This window comes from Phasianus colchicus, chromosome 1, assembly GCF_987193195.1.
Source record: "Phasianus colchicus chromosome 1, bPhaCol1.hap1.1, whole genome shotgun sequence".
NCBI classification, from domain to species: domain Eukaryota; kingdom Metazoa; phylum Chordata; class Aves; order Galliformes; family Phasianidae; genus Phasianus; species Phasianus colchicus.
Window position 1 is genome coordinate 45,461,296 of NC_143436.1, and position 20,681 is coordinate 45,481,976.

Sequence of the window (20,681 nt, forward strand, 5' to 3'; positions counted from 1 at the left end):
GCTCTCTGAAGTAGGGAAGTTTCATCACCCTAATAAGGGGTGGACTGGACCACTCCTTAGTGACAATATCTGAACTCTTCAGAGCAGACTATGCACAATGATTAACAGAGGATGTCATTCCACTTGCAAAGCTATTGATGATAGGTTATCATTCCTCAAACATGTATTTATGTTGGAGAATTTTTAGCTACCTGTAGTTTTATAGCTTCTCCAACCTTTGACCATGCAATGCTTCAGCAATTCAATAAAAACAACTGCTTCAGCAACAACTGAAGATAGGAAGTAGAAAATAATCAGTGTGCTTTCAAGATCTAAGTACTCAGTAGTGGAATAAAACAATTTTTATGCTCACAGGGTGAACCCAGAAAGCTCTCACAGCAGCCTTACTGAAAAAAATAAAAGCATTAACTAAATAGCTGTGTGGGGATCAGGACTCTTTAAGTGAAGCCAAGGAGGCACTACCAAGGCAGAAAAGTGGGTCTCCTCTTTTTAAGCAAGATGGGAAATCTGACACCACAAAAATTTGCTCCACAGTAACAAATTTTCAGCAGGAACACGCCATGCCAGTGCTTCACCTTTCACTCCCATTGGCCGAGCGGAGCCTCCACAGCCGCCCTGTGAAACACCACACACGCACCACGACTTCTGAGGCCCTGCTGCGACTTCCAAGGAGCCAACGCCAATTAAAAACAAAAGTCATTTTTTAACAGGGATTAGTTCCTCAGTCTGATTCATTACTTCTGTGTCAGCTGAGTGAGGGGATAGTTCTGTGCTGTTCAGGGGAAAGAATGGAAGCAGGAGGCCTCATAAAGAACATCTCCAGTTTGTAATGAGAACAGCCTCTTGATCAAGATTCTTCCTTATGTAAAAGAACAGCTTTGCTCTAAATTACAAATAAGTATGATGATGGGAGAAATGCCAAGGAAGTTGTGAGGAGAAATCAGGAGCAGCTTGAACACAAAGGAAAAGGGGACCATAAAAACCTAAGTAAGCTTAGGTTACAGACAAAAATTTGTTAAGCAGCTTGGTGCTCCTTCAAGGAAGTCAGCTTAACGACCAACATACTCTTTAACCGTAACATGAAATATGAATATCTAGGAAAAACAAGTAAGTAAACTACATATACAATCCTTTCTTACATCCCAAATCTACCAGGCATTGGTCTATCACTATTCATCATAGTTGCCTAACATTTAAATTCAGCAGTATCATCATTACAAAAATGCACTGAACTGTAACAGCCATACTCAGCAGATGGTTAACATTTGCTATGGGATCTTCTGTCTCCAATTTATGCCCTCTGACTAAGGTTAAGAAAAAGAGATTCTTTTTACCAGCCCATCTCTTTCATGTTTTTATTGAAGAAATATATCCGACTTTAATTATGTCCACCTGTACTCAAAAATGCAATCGATAAAACTGGGAAGTTGATCTTCAGTGATTCCTAATAAAGAGTATCTGCTTGTTCAATACTATCCGTTTGTAGGCCACTGAAAAATAATCATGAAGAGGAAAGTATAAAAGAAAGAGCTTGTGTTCTGAACATGTCCTGTGCATTAAACTCTTTCTGAACATTCCTGCTTGAGTTCCATTCTGTAACAGTCTCATTAGATCAGTTTATGAGTCATTAATTCACCTTGTTAATTTATCAGAAAAGTTTTCCTCGGTAGCTTGCCAATCTTCCTTGTTCAGAGAAAGGAGAAATATGGCACAGTTGCAACGTCAGTTGCATTCCTATCTATGTTTACAATTGCTCTGTGGTTTGCCTTGCAAGTTTTCCTATCAGTTGCTCTGACCCTGTTTCTAAGATTTTGAAATTCTGGTGTCCACATAGGACTCTTCAGATGGAGTGACAGAGTGCTGTGGGAAGATTAGTGTGAAATGCAGGAACATTGCTTGAATCAAGGATGAGGAAAAGGCTCTCATGTAGGGAGTTTTCTCCAGTTACCCACAACTTGTATTCTGACTTCTAGTCACCAGAGGCTATTTACCATTTTTAAAGGGAACTGAGGCATCTACAAAGAAGATACAGATTCTCATCTGGTCTAGGCACATTCCTGTGAAGGAGAAAGAACTTTGGTTTCACGTTGTGCAATTCACCACTCCATGTTTGATGCTTTAGGTAGCTGCAGACCACTTTGCATCTTAATCTGAGACACCTTTGTGTGCCTTTCCATGTATTACGCCAGAGCATGGGGCCAAGCAACAGGCTGTAAATTCCACTCTGGCAGCCAGGACTCTACCAGGTAAGCACCACTCTGATAGTGCTGAAGTTCCCCCGTGGATGTAGCCGTCAGTGTCTAATCAGTGCCAGAAATAAATGACTATATTACTTTCAGCTGGCAAAGCTGCAGTAATAAATCCACAAGTTATTTTTCTGTTAATTGTGTCAGGAAATTTGCTGCTTACTGCTACTCTCTGTGCTCCCTTTGGGTCAGATTTGTTCCTTCTTGATATCAAGGCACTTGCAAGTCAGATTCTTCAGGGTAATAAGCTTTCCTAATGATTAAATTAACACCATGAAATTCCAACGTGTAGAACTGACAAAACTGGACTTTGGAAAAGTATTGACTTCTGGTTTTGTCTATGGAAAAGTGCTACAGACATCATTCCATGTGCAGCTGTACTCTGGTTCATGCTGTTCATCTGTTTGTCTAGCTTTGTGATTATTGGACCAAAATAAATCACTATAGAGACAAATACTGTCATACAGAGCAAACTCTGAAACACTTTGGTTAAGAACGTGAATTTTCTTACTGTTACTTTTCAGACTACCACTAGACAAAAATTAACGCCAATCTGTGCATTCCAAAGATTACAGATCCTTGCAGAAATAAAAGATATAACTGCATGTTTGAAAAATAAAATATTTGAAGATTTACCTCTAATGCTGCATCTGAAAATTATTTGGAGTCATTTATCCATGTTGAGTAATCAAAAAATTTCCTTCCATTACAGAAGAGCACCCAGAAATAAGAAGATAAGGTGACCAATGATGCTTACAATAAAAGCCTGTGTCAACCTGTATACCTGCATATGATAAAGACAGCCACATGCAAGGATAAAGGCATCAACTGGTTGGCAATACAGACTCAAGCCTTCTAAATCACATGGCAAAGATAAATTAGAACTATCTGCCACCTACATCAGATGGTAAAGGAGTCAGGAACACAATGCTCTGGATGCCAATTAGTAGCATAATGGAGCCAGTATCTCATGTTCTAGTGTGTCAAATTCCAGCAGTGCCAGTGAGATCAGAACAGAAGTCACAGCAAGGTCACTGCAATCTGTCAGCAGGATAGCTTCAGCTAAGTACCACATCCTAATCCCTGTCTGCAGAGAATTTACCAGAGGAGAAATGCTGGTAGTTAAAATGAACCTAAAGCAATATGTACCAAAGGCATCAGGCCGATAGATAACTTGTGCTGTACAAGACTGTAAAATGCAGTTTATTTTAACTGTTAAATGAGTATGTTTTGTGTTGATACAGAAATATTCTGAAGTCTGTTTATTCAGAGAAATGGCAAGGATATCAGCAGTGTGGCAGAGACAGTACAAACACCTTCAAATAACACACCACTTCACCAAGCTGCTGTTTGGAGGAGTTACTGCTGTATAGAAAGATGATTGTGCCCATATGCATCCCTTTAGTGGCTCACCCTCAGGAGTGAGTCAGTTCAAGATGCAGCAACTGTATTAAGAGTACTACACAAATACTGATGGACTCATCCTCCTAGCATCACTTGTCAGGCAGAGAAACAACACCCATGCTGCACAGTGCTTGAAGCGCAAAGCAAAAACTTTCTTGTATAATATTTTGCCAGAAGTAATTAATCAGAGCTTACCCATGTGTGTTAACCTACCCTGTTACAGTAAGGTCTCACTCCCAATACTTTCATGCCCAGCCTGAAGCTGTTTGTAGCCACAGCAGGCAACGTAGCTGATAACAAGGAATACAGTTTCTCCAGCACTCTCAGAGTGCCAGGAAAGGAGGATGAAGTGGCACACTTGAGCTTCAGTAGGGTGAACTGGGGTTGTTGCTTTGTATGTAGATACAATCCTTATGTGCTTCTTACAAAAATAAACAGTACTTTTCCATGTGCGCTTAAAATCTTTGATGCTAAAAACAGTAGCTGCCCTAATTTAGTCAAGGTAGATGAAATATAATAGAGAAGAACCCACTCCTAAGGATTAGAAGACATGTTACTCCCATCTTTATTCTTTTTGAGGTCCATTGGCTCCTGTTTGTACATTCTATTATCAATCTTCTGTCTGCTGAGAATTTTTCTTAGAGGGACCTGTTCCCAGGAAAGAAAATGGGAGATAATTTTAACTTATTCAGAACAGCTGTTGAGCAAAAGGAGATGAGTAGGCCAGTTACATACTAGAAGACTGAAGAGACCAGTGGCAGTTTTGTTGTGCCTTTTCCAGACTTCAGCAGGCTTTCAATACAGTCTCTCTTGCAGGTAAGGTTTCACACTGCAGCTGGCTTGATCTAACAGCGTGCTGCTAAAATGGGTGGGCTGCCTCCTCCACCATTCCTTTCTGTGTCTTGCTGCTCCATACCTTGCATGGCTTGGCAGCATAACCAAGCTGATCTGACTCACTAGATACTCAAAATATCCACTTTCTTGAGCTGCAAAAGTTTTTTGTGAGCTCAGAGAACTGAAATGACCAAGATTAAGATAAGTGCCAAGCAAGAACTGTGCAGCTTGTGGTGGGAGGAAGAGTAGAAAGAGAGAGAGAAATGAAAAAACTAGCTTTTTCACAAAGTGGTGACTTTTACAACAGATGTGCTATGCTGTGAGCCCTCTTACAAATTACAGTAGAAGAAAGAAGTGTATGAGGTGACACCTTCCATTGGTATCATGGAAATGTTTCTCTGTCTTACATTGAAGGAGCTCAATTAATTGAGTGGCTGGTAAGGACTGCAAACCACAGAAGTAGACAAGATGTTTATGTTACACAAGAATTACTGCCTAGAAGCCTTAGCAGGTGAAAAATTCTCTTTTTCCTCTACATAAAGAAACTAATATCAGCTTTGCAATAATCTGGTATGAGATAAACTATCTACATATTGTCTAAATAAACAAGACGGTCAAGCAGGAAGAGACAGCATGCAATCACATGGCCATTTAGATTTAATCAAGAAGGGAACAGTGTTTTAAGTCTATATGTAAATGCTTTCATTTTCAAAAAAATAAGCCACAAGTAATTCACTTGCTGAGAAGTGCTAATTTCCTCTTTTTTTCCTCCAGATATTTGAAGTGCACAAATGAAAAAGGGATCCCAGAAATAAATAGAAGAGAGTATTGCTTAAACCCCTGGGAGAGTCACTCTACCAACCTATAGACTCAACTGTGGTCATATGGAAAACCAACCCAACAATTAACAACCACTTATCTTTTCTGCCACCTTGTATCTGAAACAAACCCTTTGAACAGTAGGATCAGAGCGAAGGAAGAAGAAAGGAGAAACGAACAAGGTGAGCTTACAAGACGGAGAATATTCTTTACATTTCAAACTGTTTTCTTAAATAGGAATACAGACGGTTGTCTGCATCTTTCCTCTCTTTTTGCTCTCTGCAGCTCAGACCAATGCTGGGCACCTGATGTGTTCCTGCAATCAAGCAACAGGTATGCAGACTTCCGGGTTTCTGAGGGGTGCTTAAAATGTAGGGAAGAATGAAAATGAAGAGATTATAGGCAGGTTGGGATAACAGATGCTAAGCAAAGCTTTTATGTCTCCCATTTTTGGCCAATTATGCAAAGAGAGAATCTGCACAGGTAAGGAGCACATAGGAATGAGTGTCAGAAGACTTCTCTGGGAAAGTGTTATAGGACTGATTATCCCTTTATGTGAGTACACTCACGATATCCACCTGGCACTAACAGCTGATAGAAAACCACCCCAAAGTAGCTTGTAACAGTGCTTTCATGTGTGGCCCTGCCAGTTGCTTTAGGTGCAACAATGTATCCCATATAGAAGGTAAAAGCCATGTTAAATGCAGAATTAGCACATAATGAAGAAAGGACATGATGCTTGAATCTCTTCCAGTAGCTAAGTCTTCCCTCATTAGCAAGGCAGAGAAGCAGAGCAGTGATATTTCTATCAAAGCATTCAGACTAATTGAAAAGTGAGGCAATCAATTACTAATTTCATAGCTTCTCTGGTTCCTATAAAAATGAAACTTTGTCATAATCCATTCATTAGATTTCTCACCACACCAGCACAGATGACTCCTTGTGCCATTGTACTTCCATAAGGAATTAAAATCAGCAACACAGGAAGTCTGAGTAAGCGAGCATGGAAAACCATCAATAACAGAGAGTGCACTGCAGCGTAACAAATGCTTACCCACATGGGTGGCTCCCACCAGAGGAAAGATGTAATTTGTAGCTGCTTCAATTTCAATTATGGAGACTGAGAAAGAAGGACTTCTTCATTTGTGCTGGAATCTCTTTCTTGATGAAGCTATCAAATTCAAATACCAATCATTTGACAGGCTTTTCTTTAGACATACTCAGCAATTCATTTATTACTTAAAAGCCAGCTGACACTGCCAAAATGAATGAGGGTTTGGCAAATAACTTAAGACTAAGAATCTCCCTTCTAAATTTAGTGAGTGCTGTGTTCTATTGTTTATCACAGAGGACGTTTATTGGATGGACTAAAATCCCAATGTAGTAGGAACATATTTAAACATAAAATGCCTACCATAAAGTTATTAATATAAACCTATTTTTGAGAAGCTAGGGAGACCAGACGAGAAAAACTTTCTGAAAATAATGGATGACTTCAGTGTGACACCAGCTGTGTGCAGCTCAGGCTGGTATACAGTTACACCAGATATCTATTTTGCACAATAGGTCTCATGATAGGTAAGAGTGTGTTACAGGGTAGATCCACATTAAATTGTGACAATTTTGGCTTTTGTGCCATTACAAGAAACTGCTCAGCTGACTAGAATTATGTTGTTTGTGTAAATCAATCCCTGACATGGGATGTCAAAAGAAAAATTACTTTGTGAGTAGCAAATGTTGCACACTGATCCGTGCACAAGTATCCTGCTGGTATGTAAACGTCCCCCATGTTTCTACCATTAAAGGTCTGTCGTTTTAACCAACTGCACTGACAGGTAAGCAGTGTAACTCCAGTACAGAGCCCAGAAACATACCTGAAGATAGAGAAGTTTAAATCAAGATCTGGGGGCCAGGAATTCTCAGCTTTACTTCCTTTTCTAGCACTGCAAGGCGATAGGTCATGTGGCAAGTCATTACAAACCATCATGCCTCCTGAAAAACAAAGATAGCTCATTCACCTGAAAAAGAAAACACATAGAATATCTACTCCAGAGAAATACTTAAAACGGTAATTAGGGAACTGTTCTTTTCTCATATCTCCATTTCAGTCTACTCTCTTCATTATAGGATAAGTCCATCTCTAGCAAAGAGAATTTTACATGTGAAAGGAGAGAAAAAATATTAGAGCATAAACTTCACTTCCAAGTCATAGCCTTTTTTGCATTTTTGGGGGTTTTTTTAAACCTCATAAGATTAACAGAATTCAATCATTCTAGTCCATGGGTGAAAGACTTAAAAATACTCCAAAACATAACAGGTCATATGTTTCAGTGAATGAAACGAAATGGAAAAAAATAAAAGACTCATCTATGCCTTAGTAAAAAGAGTCAGAAGAAACAAAGCAGCTATAAAAGAAAATTATAGAAAAAGAGAAGCTCAGTGACTAAAAATGTGAGCTATGAAACAGACTCTCAGCATATATGAATGAACACTTTACCTCTCACACTGAAAAAAATAAATTATTTCAAGATACAGTTTTAAGCTGATTGTTGTTGTTTTTCTAAAAAAGACCAAGCATGGAGTATTTCCATCAATAATAACCTTCCCACATGAGCAAATGTATTTCTCCCTTAGTTTGCTGATCTGTCATGGCAATGCCAGCTTAAAAAATTCCCCCACCAGCAGTTTGATCCTGTTCTCTGCTTCATGAGAGTGCATGTTTGTGAAGTCCGGAGTGAACAGGTTTTGGACTGACTGCACCCCCAATCCCCACCTAAACCCTGCTTTTTCTTCCATATGGTTCACCCCTCAGGTCCACAAATGGCAGATTGGGAGACTTCAGACTGTCAGAAAGATGGGGCTTTCTGGTGCCTAGAAAGTGCTCAAACAGCCCTACCATCAAATGCCCTACTTCATGCTCAACATTTTATTTAAACATTAGCTGGCTCTGTCTCCAGAAAAGTTGTCCCTGACATCATGGGTTCACCTGCTTTTTCCCATCCCATGTCTCCATTTCCTTTTGGCACAGAAAGATGGTTTTTCCCAGCATTACAATGGACAGGAATGGAGAATTTGCCCAGCTGAAAAAATAGATTTTGCCTTTGTTTTGCTCAAGTTAGTTCTTGAGGGATGTATCCCCCCCTTATTGCATATACAAACACAAGGGCGCATACCAGTGCCTAGGGACAGGGAACCACAGGGTGGCTTCATTGGAGTATGGCTTAGCCAGTTTACATGGCCATTGAATTAAAGTCCTGTGAGACCTAAAGCTGTCCTTTGTAGGAATAGCCATACAGCCACTGTTTTGCTGTAACTGTGTACTCAGCGAGAACACAATGGATCAAAGTAGCAACCCACAAATAAATAAACCACCTCTCATGTTTACTCCACTTAATTTGATGATTTCTTAACATGATCTTCCACTTTGACAGCAGATACCTATGGAATCTTATCTCTCAGGGTCACTTGTAATTAATTTGATTCCTGCCAGCAAAGATGATCAGCTAACCCAGTCAAGTCAGCTATAACAGCTTCCACAAGAAGCCAGAGATAAAATATAGAAAAAAGGGGAAATTTTCCTAGTATGCTGATAGAGAAGACCATTCAGGAGAGCTCTTCTATCAACCTGGCATGTCAAAGCACCAAGAATTAGCGAGGGCAAAGTGGATGCAATGCTTTGTGGCTGATAGAGAAGTCAGTCCAAAAGCAAAGAGAAGAGAGGCAGAAAAGGCATTAATTGATCTCGCCTAGGCAATGAGAATTTGAAATTATGAGAGGGACAAGTTTTCATGATCTTAGGAAAGAAACATTTCTCAATGTATTGGGCAAACGGGACAAACAGCACTGCCATTGCAGGGCAGAGAAGTGGACAAAGCACTCAGCACTGGTACAGAGCCAGGCTGTGAGCCTGAGGTTTCACAGCCAGCCATAATGCTGTGCTGTGCTCTATGTGCCCCACACAGCCCTGCCCTCCCTGCTCTGCCTTCACATCAGCCATAGTACTTGTGCAGCCAGGGGCTCATTTGTAACAACTGGATGATTCAAAGTAAGGCTCATCTATACATCTTCGTGGCATGACCACTGTTTTCAACAGCAACGTGGTCCTAAGCTCACTGTGAAGCCATACCTGACTCTACAGCAGATGTGTGAACATCGAAAATGGCCAATCATATTTACAATATAATTGCAACTTACTCTTCCGCTGTAAGGAAATGATCTGGGGTTTTAAAAACCATCAGGCTGCTTGTTTCTATAATTACATCTAATAATGGTATGTTTCTTCTGTCTTAAACCCTGCTGATCTGAAACCAGAGCATTCTTCCAGACACCTACTAAATGACTGATCATTCTGCAGCCCAACTGAGGAAAATATGTGAGCAAGCTGACGGTGAGCGCGTTTCAGAGAGGGGTCACTTTGGAAAAGAACACTGGGAGGAAGAACAAAATCTGCTCAAGCTCTCTCAGGGCTCTAAACATCTTTTTCAAAATATTTGAGTTTAAAAATAAAAAAATATATACCCATTCTGTTAGCTCCAAACACATTGTTGCTGCTGAGCTCTGGGAGCCCTCAGGGTCAGTGAGGAGATACAACAGCAAACAGGGAGCCAGCGTGTGAGTCCTATGGGACTCTACAGTTAGCCTGCTCTCTCAGAATTTTTCACCAGAATAAGAACTGCCAGAGCACAGTGAATGAGGGCCAAAAGGCTTTAGGAGAGGCAGCACCTCTGCTTTCTGGAACCTGGGGAAAAATAAATATGAGTATGCACCTTTCAACAGGGAGATTTTCCCCATCTGTGCACAAGAGCAGAGGTTATCAGTTCCCCTCTATTGTGTCACTCTTTATTTTAGCAATAAAGAAAAGATTACTACCGATCAGCTGTCTAAAACAGCTTTGCAACAGTTTTGCAATCTCTCCATGCAGAAACACATCAACTGAGTTCTAGTACAAGCTGGTAACTGTCAACTGCATCCACAGCTATTCCTTACGGGCACTGACACAGTAGTTTCTTACACTGCTTTCTCCTCTCAGTTTTCACTGAAAGTTAACCCATTTTTGTGACAAAACAGCTCAGCCTAAATTCTAGTGGACAACTGACCATGAAATTAAAAACCTCAGCTGCAACTAATGCTAGCTGTTTCCAAAAACAAAGTGAGAGGGGAGAGTGGTGAGAGGAAAAGATAAATAGAGGGTAAGAGCAGAACCAGCCTTCAGAGACCTACCAGGTAGCAACTACTGGTTCCTGCAGCCACTCACTCAGAAGCAATGGCCTGCAGATGAGATTTCAGTTTCAGCCAGCAAAAAAACAACTGCTCTGCAGGCTTAGGAACTGACAACAGTACCAACAACTTCACAGCTTCATGACTTGTACTGTTATTACACAAACCTTAGATCTGGTAATCTTGCTGGGCTGGGTTCAAAAGCCAAGAAGTATGATATAAGCAAAGGCTTCACCCCTTCCTATTTGCAGTGACCTTTCTTGTATTTGAAGACTGTTATCATACCTCCCTTCAGCCTCTTCAAGCTGAACAAACCCGGTCTTCTCAGTCTTTTATCACAGACTGTGCTTTTGAGACTTCTGATCATTTTTATTGCATTCAAGTTGACCATCGTTCTGAAAAATAACTTTAGTCTAAGGTAATGTTGCAACAGATATATCAGTGTGCTTCACCAACAGAGCAAAAGCCTTAAACAACCTCTAATTTTACTGCCAAACAAGCTGTGTAAAAATCAGGACTGCCCAGTGAAACAGATCTTCCTTGGCTTTGTAACAGCAACTCCACAATACCAAGTCAAGGCTTCCAGGCAAAGGACTTTTACCAGAAGAGAGAGAGATACAAGAGTCTAATGCCTTCAACATAATGCAAATGAAAATGTTTTACATGTCTTTGAACCCATGAAGATGTGAGGCTAAGAAGAACCAGCTATGAATTTCTTACCACAAGGGTCTGAAGCAGTGTTTAAAAAAAGATAGAAGGAAATAAGGTGGCCAAGTCAGTCTATCTGCGCTGAGGTAGGAAGTGACACAGCTTGACACCGTGAACAGACTTTGCATGTTTCCAGCAGACTGTTTTCAACCATGTCATTTACTGTTTCCACTAAGCTAAAAAAAAGACCAACCTACTCACATGTGGAAAGCAGCCACAGACACATCTCACATTACTGAATAAAATATTATTGTTGATATTTTATGGCTCAGTGTGCACTGCAGAATACAATGGGTTCACATAACAGGGCTATAAATTTGATTTAAAGCTGCATATACATAAAACTCCTCACATAGCTACCTGACAGTTAGAAACACCAACCAGCTACTTCTGCAAACTAAAATTCAAAAACAAAACAACAGGAGAAATGCAATTCTGGTAGCTGCTGAAAACAAAATCTTTATCCAGAGCCCTTCCAAGATGCCTCTGAAACAGGGAATTTGTAATTACTTAGACTTGTCTGGTTACATCCTGTAATCCAGACACATACATTAAAGATGTAACTTCCTTCCAGTTTGGTAGGAAACAACCAGTGTTATCTTCTCAGAAACCTCAAAGTATTTAATTGCAGGAGAGATCTATATTTTGCAGCACCACCAGCTTGGAGGGCATGGAGAGGTTGTACAGAAGGTCACAAGCAAATTTTTATTTACTGAACAAACTGGCCTGTTCCTAAAATTTTAAGCAAATAAAGACATGCCTTTGAACGAACACTTACATTTTGTTCATTCTAGCAAAATCTGCTTATGTCAATACTTCTGTTTTCAGTGAATAGCCACTGGACTGAAGAAGAAAAAGCACAGAGAGTCCATTTTTTAGGATGGCTAGAAGGAAAACTACCTTGCACCTGTAGGAAATACAACAGAGATGATACAGCTGTCACTTTGACAAGACTTTGGATACTGTCTCACACAACATTCCCAGGATCAAATATGGGAAAAATCTAGTTACAGATTTTATACGAGAAATGCAAAACAAGTTGAAAAATGTATTCAAATAGTAATTTTCAAAGCTTCCTTATGGCTCTATAAGAGTGCGTTAGATAACCTTATGTTAGACAGAGATGTATTGGAATTATCCTGTATTTTCATCCCAAGACAGCCAGTCTTGGCTGACAAGGTAGTGCAGATCCTTTTCTAATGAAAACAAGCTGCAAGGTGTTGCAAGCCTCAAAGTAGAAACAAACAAAACACAAAATGTCCTTGAAAAACTGCAAGATACATAATACTAATTCAGTAATTGTAAATTCAAGCTGCTACACTCAGGGATAATTCATTGCACAAATACAAGATGAGGAAAGACTGAGCAAAAATCCTGCGAAGTAAAAGCTGGGAGTATAGGAAATCACAAATTGAACATGAAATGATCTACTGCCACGACAGGAAGAGCCCCATAACAATAGCAAGTTCATCCTCAACAGTGTGGATAATCCTAGGCAACCACCATTTTTATTAAAGCTGTGTTCTGACACAGGCTCCTAGAGAGACCTGCAATAGTTGGAATCACTTAAAAAGGAAAAGTCCACTTATTTCCTTAAAAAACAATCTATTATAAATATAAGGACCGCCTTCAGGATTAACAGGAGTGAAAATACATCTGCTAGTTTGTGTATGAACCAGTGATCTCCCTTTTTAGCTTACCAGCTTGTTTCTGAGAAGCAATGCATTATATGGGGAATTTCACAGCATGGGACCCTCACAGCTCAAATGTCAGCCTCTCCCATGAGTACAAAACACCTGTGCATGCAATAGCAGTATAAACAGATGTAGTGGATGCAACTGCAGAGGTATCTAGTGTTAAAAATGTGTCCTTATGAAGCCACTTAAGACCGGCTCTTCAAAAAATAGTGTATGAAAATCTCATTTAATTGTCAAGCAATAAGCAGAGGGCAAGCAGTGTTACCTGTGGAGATGTTTTTTCTTAGTCAATCAAACATAAATTTGTCTAAAAATTTACGTACAAAAAAATCCAAGGTTTTTATGTCAAGTACAATATATTATTATATGATCATTTCATAATATTCTATTTATTCTAAACTACTGAAATGGCATTTTTTATTATCTCTTCTTACCATAACTCAGTTTCTTAAATTTTGAATAACAATCACATCCTTAAACACCTCACCACAGAGCTGAATGATTAGACAAATTTCAGATGTTAGAATGTAATCTCAATCTACAACTTCTTCAATTCAAGAGATGTCTATGGGTCAGAGGGAAAGCAAGACTGCAACTTTAAATATTTGTCAGTGACAAAAGGCATTACTGAATTGACTTCAGTTCTGCCTGCTGTGCAAATAAGGGAAAAAGAATAACAGAGGATATGAACATTCAGCATGATATCACTTGCCACAAAATCCAGATCATGCATCCACATAGAATCGTCCATGTCATCTAATAGTTCTTCTGCCTATAACCCTGATTAATCCTTGTGGCTGGATTCTACTGTTAACAGCAAATTCAGGAATCTGGTTTGAATTTCTTGTGCATGACTTAACTATTCATTGAAGGGGACTGTAAAAAGTCCTCGAAGTTCTTTGGAGGAGTAAGTGAAATGATGGCACTCTTATGAACATAAACAAGGATCTTTTCCTCATTCAGCATTATAGAAGACTGAATGATCCAGGCAAAAGGACAGAAAGGGATGTCTTTAGTCCAAGCACTTCATGGCTGAGCAATAACAGATGGGGTTCAGCTCTGGCAGCAGTGCTGTTCCAGCTGGTTTGGACAACTTCTCCATCTTACCTCTCTCTCTGCTCTGCCAGCCAAGCTGCTTGAACAGGCATGCAATGAATCTGATCAGAGAGCTGATCCAGCTGTAAAACAAACCAGCAAAAGAAGTGTTTCTTTGTAGATGGATCCATTCCCAGCCCTGTTCGGCCTACAATTGCCCCAACAGGCTGGACAGCACAGTTGAAAGAGCAGTGCAACAACAAGAATGGAAGCTGGGAGCAGTTGGCAGTGATGCTAATGCAATACACAGAAGAACAGTTGAAGTACCAAATGGATAAGAAAGCCTGACACAGCCACACCAATATGGGTACTGCAGCCTCGACCCCACAGACCTACAACACATCAGGCCCACATTAAGCCACCTGAGGAAGGCCTTCCTGCAGCTGTTTGCCTGTTCCTCACATGTGCTGATCGTGCTGCTTCTGAGTTGAGCTGACGACTGGTTCAGCATAAGCAACAGGAGTAAAACAAATGCTGGAAAGAAAAGGAATCTCAAAAGAGTTGTGCACCTCAAGGAAAACTCGGTCGGAGAATTATTTCCTGTAGAACTTTGTGTCAAAATGGCTACAGTATTTGTACCTCATATTTTCGACTGTATGGTGCTAATCCATGTAGTCTTGTTTTACATGAGAACCTCCCAAATACTATCTGGCTTACATTCTATTATATTGTTTTGCATCCACGTAAGAAAAAATGGGAGACTAAAGCGCACAGCCAAGCAAAATAAGGTGGCTATGAGGTGCTGTTTCATCATGCCCAGGGAAAGGAAAACAAGCCGTGGTACATACACCCCCGACACCCAGCCATCAAAACAAGTATTTTCCTTTTTCAATTCTGTTTATTTAAACAAGCTTGGGAAGCTGTCATTTCACAAAATAGAGAGGATAACAGGAAACCAGAGCAGACTACAGAGCACTTATCCTTGATTACCCTAGCATACTGTACAGGGCTTCAAGCAGATGGCATGCACTGTTTGATTAACAACTCACCACTCTGCAGGACCAGCCCAGATGAGAACAATAGTTCTGATTAACACCAGAAAGAGATTGTATGAGCAAGGGGGAAGAAAGCAAAACTACATGAACTCCACACTTGCTTTTGTGAAAAAATACAAAGGGAAGTTATGTTCACAACTTTTTCTGAAAGTCAGTGGAATTTAGACATCTGGCTTCCACACCCTGCAAAATAACCCTTTTGTAGAATTTAAATTACAGCATGAATTGACACCCAAGCTGGCCTAAATATACTCCAAACATCTGTTCAGAATGATATTTCAGTGGTGCCAGAGCCCAGACATCACACTATCATTGTATACTTTGAGAACTGAAAACTCATCTAGTCCCCGTGAGACAGTTCTGAGATTCTACAGATTGCATATGACAATCAAACCCCTCCCTGGAAGCATTCAAAGCCAGGCTGGATGGGACTCTGAGCAACCTAGTCTAGAGGAATGTGTCCCTGCATATAGCAGGGGGGTTGGAACTATCTGATCTTAAAGGTCCCTTCCAATCCAAACCACTCGATTCTATGATCTAACATAACAAGAAAACCAAATTTTGAGAAGAAATTATATTCAAAATTAACAACTCTCAGGTTACATTTGCCTGATACGTATGACCAAAATTGTTATCACAGTTTCAGGACTTGATTGAAAGCAGAAAGTTCCTTTCCAGAAATAAAAATATAGATTAAAACTATTTGAAATTAAGTATGAGTGCTGCACAACATACATCATTAAGATGAGTAATTTTGCCAGCATTTAAGTTGACTGAAATGCATGTGCTATATAGGGATCCAACCTGTGTACGCATATTAAATAGATTGATTTATGTGATGAATTCTTTAACATAGATCCCTCAATCTTAGTGTTTCTAGCTTCTGATACAATTAGTTTGGATAGCATTTCTTTTCCATTGAGAACACTGATTCCCTCTGATGTTCTTAGCTGCAGAAAACCTCTTTATTTAAGTGATCCTGAAAAAAAAAAAGCTGTAGCCAGAAAATGAATAAAAAGCATCCTGTAAAAGTCTATGTATCAGGACACAAACTCCCTATGAAGTAGTCATCATACTAACATTACATCAACCTGTGCAGGAGGTACGAGCAGTCCAAACAACTCAACTTTGGTAAATATTTCTGGTTGAAATGCAAATAGCTTGCTCTAAACAGTCAAAAACATCACACCGGTGTTATTGACATTGCAAAACAGTAGTATGAGCTGAAAGGCAAAGCAGAAGACCCAAAATCATAAATTCCCTGTAACCTTTAGCACTGAGCCTGTCTGCACCTCAGTTTCCCTATCCAGAAAAACAGGTTTTCAGATCCACTCTGCTTCCAAGCTTTTATTAATAAGAGTTTTGTGCAAGATGGAAAGAAGACTTTAAGATCAGAGTGCAAACAAAGAGCATCTGCCAGCCACAGAGAAAAATCCAAAACTTCTTTGGCCAAGTAAAGCATGACCTAGTACTCTGCTCAACAGCAATTCTCTGTATGTATAAGCAGCAGTAGTTTTTGGAGATAATTTCTGATTAATGTTTACATTTTTGAGGAACATATCACCCTTACCAGATGAAAATTTGAAAAGAAAGCAAGAAAACTGAGGCTACATCTGTCGACCTGAGCTTTTGTGGTTTTTTTTTCATGCACTTCCATATTACTATGAACACCCAGTATTCTTCAAGGGAGTCATTAACACCTTCCATCCCTAATTCCATTGCCATCTCACCCTGTCTTGCTAGCTCAGCTTTGCAAGCTTTGTTCATCCTTGAAGAGCCAAGCTGCACTGCAGGCTGGGGGAATGGACGTTTTTTCCGTATGCAAAGAGAAGATAGCAGGAGACACACAGCACTGCTGCTGGAGGAGCTATAGGGGCTGCTAGGTGCAGAAGAGGGAATGCAAGGTACTGACACTGGAGAAAGGGTGACCAGGGATCAGGGATTGCTATATAGGAGAGGAGCGCTTGATGAACAAGGAGCATGCACATCCCTGGCTGTGAAATGCGCATCACATGGGCTTTTCCATCTGCTGCTCCCACATGCCAAACACAGTCAGCAACCAGGTAACACTCACATGGAGATCCTGCATGGGGCTAAGGAGCAGGAGGAAGCTGCTGGTGCTGGGTGACACTGTGTTGGGCAGGGATCCAGGACAATCAGTGTAAGCAGATGTGCTTGCTGAGGTCTGCAGGGCTAGGGCTGGCACAGCTACCCTGCCCACATCACCAGATTCTTAAGTATTGATCTTATTCTCCTTTTATCAGAATCCATTTGCTGAACATTCAAGACAAAAGCTGGGCCACACACCAAGAAGGAAAGACAAGAGAATCTGAAGACATGCACCAATTTCCTCAGCTGCACAGAGACATTGTGTTCGTCTGACTTCTCCTTGGAGTAAAACTCCTGATAAGAGGCCCAGAAAGTTGCTGCAGGAGTATAGCTACGTGCAGGACAGCATGAGAGTTTTGAGACATATGGTCAAACAGCCTACCTGAGTAGCAAATGCAATTCAGAAGCTGTGTCAGGCCAGTCAGGCTGAAAATTAGCAGCTGCATTGACTGACAAAGCCAAGCTTTCTCATCAGTTCAGCCACAATGCACAGTTCAGTGCATTGCTAGTCCTTATACCAAAGTTTATTCAGATCAAACTATCAATAATATCTGCAAGGGCCCTCAAGCCTTACTGTCTTTTGCCTCTGCTTCTGATTATAACCAAACTTTCCTAATGGTGATCTACCCTTGACAGCCCTCTGTCTCTACTCCATTGGCTCCTATCAGCCCTTAATAAGGAAGATTTGATGATTTCCCATCAAGACTAGATTATCTGAGAGGGCTGGCTGGACCACAGCTATTATCTGGCTATCCTGTTGAAGGAAGTCTGTGCTATGTATTTCCTGGTATTCTGTGAGTTTTTTTCACGTCTGTCCCATACGTAAGAAGTAGTAAGATGCAATCCTAGTTCTTCAGTTAACAGCAATGATCCAGCACTGCCAAGAACAAAGGGATTGGAAGACAGCACTTCAAAGTGCAGGGTACTCTGACCTCTCATCACACTGACATGCAAGCTATTCAGAAGCCAAGTTGTGTCCCAGAACTGAGGGACCCACATGCAGGACACCAATAACCTATATTCACAGTCCACAGTGATCAGGCTCTTCAGATGTCTCTAGACTTCTGGGAATAACAAACTGAACTGGAAAATTGAAAGGTCAGCTTTATCTAAGCAATGTCTGCAGCATGCCTTGTTCTTCTCTATGACAAATCACTCCTTCAGTCTTCTGTTTTGTTCTTTTTCTTAAAACTCGATGGACGAAGATCCTTGAAAATGATGGAGAAGGAAACAGAAGAGGTAAGAACAAGGCCCTAACACAGCTAGGTCTCAAGACCTAGATGCTACACTCTGGCACAGACATCCCAGCAAACTATACTTACAGTCACCGCATGCCAACCTACACTCATTTTTACGTCTCATGTTGTTTTACTGGGGGCTGGACTATTTGTGTTAGTCACAACTACGCTCCCACCGAAGCTGCAGCACAACCCCATTGGAATCCCATCCGACAGTCCTGCCAGGACATGGCTTTTTCTTTGCATCCAACTGCTGCCTCACCTGCCCAGACACACTGCTCCCAGAGGTGCCCCATTCCCATGTGAGAGCTCTCTCCATGCACCCACCGGGCTGAACAACTGTTGTGTTACACACACCTCGCGTTTCTTATTAGTACAAATGCACTGCAATATATGCAAATGCATGCAGACTTATTTGTTCAGACTTGAGGATGCTCCAGTCTCACTACTCTCCACGTGCTTTTTATCTGGTTTATGGCATGTCTGCTTTTCATTTTTTTACCAACAGTCACAGCTGAAAGGTCTTACTTCTGTTAATTTTTAAACTTCCTTTTTACTCCACCTTGCACTCCCCTTATATCAATAAATATCTGCCTTCCCTCCTGAAGGCCACCGCTGCTAGCATATTCCAGCAAGATCCTGTTACAGGTCACAGCACGCAGCCCAAGCTATGCACTTGCCTTCCCTCCACCAAAGGGATTTAAAGAAATGCTGGAAAATCTAAGTTGATCATTTACTGCTATTAACTCCACAAAAGATTACACCGAGTTGATATGCACAGGTAGTCACTGCATTTGCAAGCACAGACCACATCATATGTGCCACATGAACAAGATGTTTCCAACAATTCAAAGTCAGCAGACACTGCTTAAACTATTGTCTTGTCCCCTTCCCCCCCACAACCCACTCCCCTCACGCACACATTATGGTCTTTGTCTTCCCCCCAGGAGAGGAGAACAAGCTTGATTTCTTCCTCACAGTCCAACATCACTGGTGCTCAGGAGCTGCCCACTGTACTCTGAACACCCAGGCATTTTCTGCAGTTCTTTAACTAGACTGATTTCAAAACAAATTAAACAAGCAAACAAAACAAAACAAAAACAAAAAATCAGCCACCAAAAAACTTAGAGAGAGGAATCCAGCCCAATCAACTCACTAGTGCAGAAGGCCCAGTTCAGTGGCATTGATCATCAGTGTGCCAGGGATGGCTGATCAAAGGATCATCACTTTCATTAGTAAGAATCTAGAGCAGATGAAGGACAATACTGGCTATCAAGCACACTGCTACACAAATCCTTTTGAAACAAAGAAAATACTGAGATTACCAGAAGTCAAAAAGAAGTTGTAATATCAATACCTTATTGTCCACTGCACTCAGGCACCACAGTGTAGAAGATACAGTCCAGAGAAACCTGACCTATTTGGCAGCCATTGCCCCTTGGACTCATTTTTTTTTTTCTGCTGTTCATCTCTGTCTTCTCCAGTTCATTTGTGGTGGGTGAATACTTCTACCTTCAGCTTCCACTGGTAGTTTGCTCCACATTTTGGTACAGTTGCACAATTGCTCCAGCTCATCTCCCCACTCCTTCTCTCTGTCAGTCCAGAAGCCCCATGTGCTTTGTCTCTTACATGCAGACAGCATGAAGGAGAACCAGGTCAGCAGGCCTGAAGGGAAGAAAGATTTTGTCCTCCAAAAGAAATTAAAGTGCATAATGTGATCACATCAGAGAGCATTTCAGATAGTGGCACAGCACCTCTACTCCTTTTCTAGACACCTTCAATAAGGGAACAAACTTTGCAGACTTCTGCATGCACAATAGCTGGGCCATAAGTGAGTGCAGACAAGAAAGTGACCACATCTTCTTTGCCTACTTTTCTGTTCCCTGAGATCTTTTTCTCCCTGACTCTTTCAAGGTGCAGAAGCTCTGTTTCTATTGTAAGCAACTTCACTGAAATGGTTCCTGTGACAAACAGCCCCCACTTTGAGCTCCCTTGTGCATCCGTGTCCTGCCTGACAGCTCTTCTATGTCTCACCAACATGTCCTGTTCCTGCTGCTAGGTTCTTGCCGCTCCTCTGTTACAATTTTAGTGATGGATGCTAGAGCTTGCACCATAATGCAGTAGATCCTTAGTTGTTGTAAGATCACAGTATTTCAGAGCACAGCAAGAGGTAGGAAGGTGTTCTTTAACAGAGCCATTCCTGGAAATTTGTAATGAAAGGAAAAATGGAATGCATTAAGATAAAAGGTGGCAAGAGGAAAGCTGCAATAGCAGCCGAGTCTGTTCAGCCAGCACCAACCAGTCTCATCCGGTAACTGG

At 40.9% G+C, this 20,681-nt stretch overlaps 1 long non-coding RNA gene across 1 annotated transcript in view; it reads right to left on the minus strand.

The window, feature by feature from the left end:
* LOC149919543 (uncharacterized) overlaps window positions 1-20,681 on the minus strand; it is a 43,483-nt gene that overhangs the window by 17,067 nt on the left and 5,735 nt on the right. The window contains exons 2-3 of the long non-coding RNA XR_016463645.1: window positions 7,178-7,295; window positions 6,358-6,474 (exon numbers count right to left, since the gene is read on the minus strand). This is a non-coding gene — a long non-coding RNA (uncharacterized LOC149919543). The remainder of the gene's footprint in view (window positions 1-6,357; window positions 6,475-7,177; window positions 7,296-20,681) is intronic.